Below are 7,073 nucleotides of genomic sequence, written 5' to 3' on the forward strand. Positions count from 1 at the left end.
CATAGCTCCAAGCTTCCTTCCTAAATTTGGTGAAAGACACATGTGTGAAGCTCTTCAAGAACTTCATCAGACCCCCACCCCCTCCCCCAAGCAGGATAAACTAAAGGAAAATAAAAGCCTCAATCAAAGCATATGTAGTTATTATAGAAACAGCTAGAAACCAAAGATAAACATTTAAAAACCTCAAAAGCAACTGCAGAAAGTGACAGTGCAGACAAAGCATGATGATTCCAGTGCAGATTTCTCACCAGGAACTATGAAGGCCAGATGAGAGGTGGGGGTGGGGAGCAACATCCGTAAAGTTCTAGGAGAAAAGAATGGTCCACCCCGACCTCTACAACCAGCGAGAACGACCTTCAAAAAGGAAGGCAAAACAAAGAGCATTGGGCTATCCGGAAGGAAAGGCCGAGAGAACTTGTCGGCCGCCGACCTGCTCTCAAAGACGTAACGGGGAAGGGAGCTTATTCAGGCTGAAATCATGCTGAACATAGATCTGGGTATTAAAAATTGAGAGTGGTAGACATAATAAATACCTAGATAAATATAAAATATTATATTTACCCCTGGTAAGTTCTTTAAAATATGTATGACTGCTGAGAGGACAACTTGTACCCCTGTTGGATATGGTTATCGATGTAAAATTGATGAAACTCCTCTAACACAGAGCTCCGTGGGAGACGGCCAAGGCGCCTGTCGGCTTCACAGGCTCCTGTGTGGTAGAGTGTTAGCCTCAGAGATACACTGTGCCTATGAATCAGAGGGTTTGATGTTAATTTGCTAATTCTCTTCAAACTGGTTATAGATCCAGTGCAACCCGGATCAAGATCTCTGCAGAATCATTGCTGTGTAGCGGGAAGCTGATGTTCACAGGGAGGTGGGAAGGTAAAGGAATAGGTTGGGAAGCAGGAAAACACAGGGAGGAAGTAGGACAGGTGACCGTGGAGACTGCAATCAGTGAGGTGAAGCACCTGCGTGTGATTGCTGTATGGAAAGCTGATGTTCTGCCCGCGCACCTGCAGCTAACTCCCACCGAAAGGTTAAAAGAAGAAGGAATTAGCGCCCCCCCCCTCCCAGATCTGAAGACTTACTATCAAGCTACAGCAGCAGTGGTGAAAAGACAGAGAAGCCCACATCCACGGACTGGGACGGGCACGCCAGAAAGCGATCTGCACATTTACTTTTAACCCAGGTTTGGAAACGTTTTCAGCAAAGGTGAAAATCAACTGTTGTCTTTGCAACAGATAGGGCTGTGGAGGAACCGTGTGCACGCCATACACAGCCAGAGGGGTGCAAGATGGACTGGCATCGAGGGACCCTGGTAGTTTGTTACTGATTTGAACCCACTAACGCCCAGGACTCAGAGATTCCGCTCTGCGCAGAAATGAAATGCTACATTCCCGTGAGACCCCTGCGTGTGAGTATTGATGGCGGCTCGCTCTATTCGTAATTGTCAAACACCAAAAGCAACCCAAATACTCTTCAGCTGGTGAATGGAAAAGAAACAGCCACCACGGAATGCTATTTGGCAGTAAAAATGAACGAACTACAGACACACAATGATGCAGGTGAACCTCAAATGCCTTGTGCTTCAGCGGAAGACACTAGATTCAAAAGAACCAGTGGGTACGGGTCTATTTACATGACATCCTGGGGGGTGGGGGTGGAAAACAGGTCCCATCCTTGCTTGCAGCAGGGCCCCTGGGTGGTTAAGAGCCAAACTTTTAACCATTTACATACCAGGGTTCCCTGCTTGACACACCCCAAACCCACTGCCAACCAGTCTGACTGAAAGCGACCCTCTCTGGGACTTCCAAGGCTGTAGATCTTTCCAGGGGCAGACAGCCTCTTCTTCCTCCTCCACGGATCTCCTGGCGGGTCTGAATCCCAACCCTAGGGTGTGAGCAGTCCAATTCTTACTTAAAAAGCCAACAGCACTGTTGATTTGGTTGTTGACAGGAGGAAGGAAAGAAGTGACTTCCCCAGGTCGTCAGCAGGTGGCGCAGACATGCACAAGAAGGTTGGAACCGGCTTTGCTCGATTGGCCAGCAGACTCCCAGGCAGAAGCTAAGGTGGGTGAGAGGCAGGACCAGCGGCAGGAGTTGTCAGGGACAGATCCCTGGACGCACACTTCAAATAAATTCCCAAAACCACACTCACTGCCATCGGGTCCGTTCTGACTCCCAGCCACCCTACGGGACAGAGTCGACCTGCCCTTGCGGGTTTCTGAGGCTGGGTCTTGGTGGCAGTGGTTCGGTACCAGTGAGTCGGCTCAGACCCATATGGACCCTGTGCACAACAGAACAAAACGCTGCGGGGTCCTGTGCCACCCTCACCATCGTTCCCATGCCACTGTGTTGGGCCATCACTTCAAGGGCCTTCTTGGCTTTTTCCCTGCCCCTCCACTTTGCCAAGCATGCTGTCCTTCTGCAAGGCCCGGTATCTCCTGACAACACGCCCAAACTAGGTAAGATGAAATCTTGCCATCCTTGCCTTCAAGGCAGCAGAAAGCCTCGCTCCTCCACTGCCCACCTCTCCTGGCTCAGCTGCCGGGAGCTTTCAAACTGCGGAGCACGCGCTTAGCAGCCCGAGGCTTTATCAGGGACTCCACCGGGGATTCTTCTACTTCAAACAGAGGGCAGACAGCTGTCGTCTAGAGTGTAAACTGCACTCGATCCACTCATCGTGTTTAATCCAACTCATAGAAACCCGACTGGAACATCCCATAGGATTTCCAAGGCTGACGTTGTGGCTTCCATGTGGGGCCGCTAACCACAAGGTCAAGAGTTCGAAACCACCAGCCACTCCTCAGGAGAAAGATCAGGTTTTCTACACCTGTAAAGAGTTACAGTCTTGGAAACTCACAGGGACCGTCCCTGACTATAGGGTTGCTATGTGTTGGAATTGACTGGCAGTGAGTCTGAAGAGCAGCTGTCTCAGAAACCCACAAGGGCAGTTCTGCCCTGTCCTGTAAGGTTGCCGTGAGTCAGAATCTACTTCATGGCAGTACAAATCCTTCTGGAGGCGCCCTGGTGGCAGAGTTGCTTCCACGGCAGCCCACGATCCAACATGTTGCAGTTGAAACCCACCAGCCACCACGAAGCTGTCTGCTCCTGCAGAGATCTCCAGCCTCAGGAACCTCAGGCAGCAGTCCTACGCTGCTCTGTTAGATGGAATCCCTACGCAGAGGAAGCAATCCAATGGCCGTGGGCTTAGTTTACATTGTTAAACTCTTTACAGAAGCAGACTGGCACATCTTTCTCCCACAGAGCAGTGGCTGGGTTTGAATCTCTGAGCGCCCTTAACTCCTGTGCTGCAAACAAACAAACAAACAAAACAACTTACTGCCATTGGGTTAGTGCCGACTCAGCAACGAAATAGGTTAGAGAAAACTCTCTCCTTTGAGCTTCTGAGACTGTAACTGTGTACGGGAGTAGAAAGCCCCATCTTTCTCTCCCTCGGAGCGGCTGGTGGGTTCGAACTGCCATCTTTATGGATCACAGCCTAATGCATAAGCACCAGGACTCCTTCAGTGGTTTCCTTCTATCCAATTTTCAAAACAGCATTTTCTTTGTATTTACTTTCTAGAACAGTAACAGGGGCAGGGCCATCCGGTGTGGCCTGGGGCTGTAGCCTCAGTCTAATGACGTGGGAGGCGGTGGGAGCCAGAGGACAGGGCACCTGCTGTGCAGCCCAGGAGGCCAGAGTCCTGGTGGACGCCTCCTACCTGGTGGCCTTTGGTACCTCTGTGGGAGCAGGGCAGCGGGGCTGCTCACAGTCTCTGTGCACCAGGCCTGGAGACTGAACTGACCCAGCCCCTGTCCTGCAGGGCGCTTCTGGTTAAGAGTGGGCAATGGGCTGGAGATCCCCTTTCATAGGGGTCTGGGGAGGAGATGAGCCAGTCAGGGTGCAGTGTAACAACGATGAAAAATACAACTTTCCTCTAGTTCCTAAATGTTTCCTCCCCACTCCCACTACCATGACTCGAATTCGACCTTGCAAGTCTGGCTAGACCAGAGGATGTACACTGGTACAGATAGGAACTGAAAATACAGGGAATCCAGGGCGGATGAGCCCTACAGGACCAGTGGTGTGAGTGGCGAAACAGGGAGGTTAGAGGGAGAGTGGGTAGGAAAGAGGGAACCGATGACAAGGAACTATATGTGACCTCCTCCCTGGGGGACAGACAACTGAAAAGTGGGTGAAGGGAGATGTCGGACAGGGCAAGATATGACAAAATACCCATTTATAAACTATCAAGGGCTCATGAGGAAGGGGGGAGCGGGGAGGGAGGGGAAAAATGAGGACCTAATGCCGGGGGCTTAAGTGGAGAGGAAGTGTTTTGAGAATGATGAGGGCAATGAATGTACAAATGCGCTTTACACAATTGATGTGTGTATGGATTGTGATAAGAGTTGTATGAGCCCCTAATAAAATGATTAAAAAAAAAAAAAAGAGTGGGCAATGGGTAAGAAAACTAAATATGTAAATACAGGTCTGGGGAGTCCAGCAGAGGAGGAAGAGGGGGGAGTCCGGGAATTGGAGGCAAGCCTTAAGCTGTTGGGAAGACTCTGTCTGTGTGTGGCGGGGTGGGGGATCCTCCAGGCAGAGGCTCCGGGGTGTGAACTGGCTGGGGCACAGTGAGTGCCAGTGAGCAGTCTGATGTGGCTGGGGGCTCAAAACGAAACCAAGCCCACAGGCACTAAGTCCATACGGACTCACAGCGACCCCACAGGACGGGGGAGAACAGCCCTGTGGGTGTCCAAGGCTGTGTCCAAGGAGTAGAAAGTCTTGTCTTTCTCCCCTGCAGTGGCTGGTGGTTTCGAACTCCTGACTTGGAAGTGAGCTGCTCAATTTGTAACCGACTACGCCTTCAGAGCTCCTGGCTGGAGAACAGGACTCAATAGACAGTTTATCCAGAGGAGGCAGTTCAGGAAAGGGGAGTGCCTGAGCTCTTGGGTGCCAGGGGACTAGTCAGTGTAGCAGTCTCGTGTTTCCTTGTCCTGCTGGGACGTGTCTAACTTACTGGCCAGCTGTGTGGCATCTAGGGCCTCCCGGCCTGGTACAGCCCCAGTTAGCCCTTGTTCCTGTGTAGCTGTTCAATGTGCCCCTTGTTAGGATGGCAAGTGGTCATAGATAGGGGTCTCCTCAGCCCCCTGTGACTCCCATGGTCATAGTGACAGACAGCAAGGACAGGAGCTAGTTCAACATGTGTCTCAAGTCCAGCAACAGTTTGGAAGAGGAAGAATAAATGTTAAGTCTGTGGATCTCAGAGTTGAAGGGCTCAGAACAAGCCCCTTTCTCCTCTCCGAGGGGGTGGTGTGTGGAAGCCCCTTCCCTGGAAAAAGAACGTAGGGCAGAGTGGGAGTCCGGGGACCTGCTGGAAGAACCCTTTGTCGGGGCCCCCAGCTCATGGCATTGTCCGGTTCAACTCCAGGGTAAAGCTTGGCTTCTGCAGGCTTGGGTCTGGCTGCAAGAGGCAGTACCCAAGGAGTGGGCATACGTTAGGAGCATGGACAGACTGGCCACCCTCCCCGGCTCTGGGAGCAGTGCAGTGAAGGGCTGGCTGAGGTGGTCTCCAGAGGGGTGGCCAGCCCCTGACTTGCTGCCCTGAAGCAGCTCGGAGGACAGAGCGTGGAGGGTGTGAGGGAGCAGTGATGGGGAGAAGAGCTCAGTGCATGGCCACAGGAATATTATTAACTCCCCACCCCCACCCCCCTGGCCCCATCACTTCTCCCAGACTGGGAAAGGCCAGGCCCATAAATTAGGGGTTCGAGTCTGCCAGGCAGAGACTTTGTGAAGAATCAGACAGACTTTAGTCAGAGCGGGCAGTGCCCCTGGAGGTCACTAGTCCAGCTCCTGGCCAGAACAGAAGAGGAACGTGAAGCCAGAGAGGGGGCAACAATTTCCCCAAGGTCACAGCCTTGGGCAGGGGCCACGGAGGCAGGCACTGGCTCGGTCATGTCCATCGACTGGAAATCCCTCCAGGGAAAAATGCTGATCTCTCTTAACAAAGGCTCACCTCCCCACTTCCAAAGACATTCCCTCTAGTAATACAGCCGAAGCCCAAAATAAGTCTTGGCAAATACAACATGTTATTAGCCGTGGGCTCATTGTCAGCAAAATGCTTTGAGGCTTTTATATGTGAGCTTCTCTTCTGAGCATTACATCAATAGTTGTCAAAAATCAACTAATTGAGTGCCTACTGTATGCCACTTCATGTTTAACCTTGGTGCCACTCACAGATTCCCATTAAGTGCCCCTCTTGGCTGCTGTCTCACAGCCTGCCAGTGGCCTTTGGCCTTGTGGGGCCATCCACAGGTTCCGGGGGCCCCTTCCTGGAAGGGTCAATAACCCCTTTAACCAATGTCCAGAAAAAGGAAACCTCAGGAAACTGCGAGACCCTGACCCGGTCTTGGTAGATGTCTTAGATGAAGGTGCATTTGAACTGGGTTTTGAAGGATGAATAGAAGTTTCCAGGAAACTCAAGGATCAGTTCTAGGAAAGGTTCAAGGGATCAGGTTAATGTCTTGTAAATCTAAGGATTGGTAGAGACTAAGGGCACGCAGGTGGCATGATGTCAGAAGGGTCTGTGTTCTCCACTTCTGCCTTCGTCCATGAGGGGGCAATAGAGACCTCTGCCCTCTGCTTAAGCCCAAAACTTACTGTGATGGAGTCCATGCCCATTCACAGCGACTCCGTAGGGCAGGTAGAACTGCTCCTGTGAATCAGGGATGAGCGGAGGCGGGGTAGGCTGGGCAGGGGTGCTGCTTACCTACAGAGCTTGATCGTTCCTCCCTGCCTCATATCTTCTTTGTGCCAGCCTTGTGCTAGCCATTGGAGCCATAGAGACAGCACCACCGACCTAAGCCGTGCCCACAGACCAGACCAGCAGAGCAGGGATATCTCAGCAGGGCCAAGGCCCCTCTGGATGGCCAGCCTCACCCCGTGATATGAAGGGCCTTTTCAGTTTGTGGAGAAATGGAATGCTTGGGTTTTTTGTCTTTGGTATGTTCCCCCAGTAGATAAAGCACAGAATGGTGTGTGTGTGTGTGTGTGTGTGTGTGTGTGTGTGT

The sequence above is a fragment of the Echinops telfairi genome, unplaced genomic scaffold (assembly GCF_000313985.2).
Source record: "Echinops telfairi isolate 266 unplaced genomic scaffold, ASM31398v2 ScPeMD7_1713;HRSCAF=2227, whole genome shotgun sequence".
NCBI lineage: Eukaryota > Metazoa > Chordata > Mammalia > Afrosoricida > Tenrecidae > Echinops > Echinops telfairi.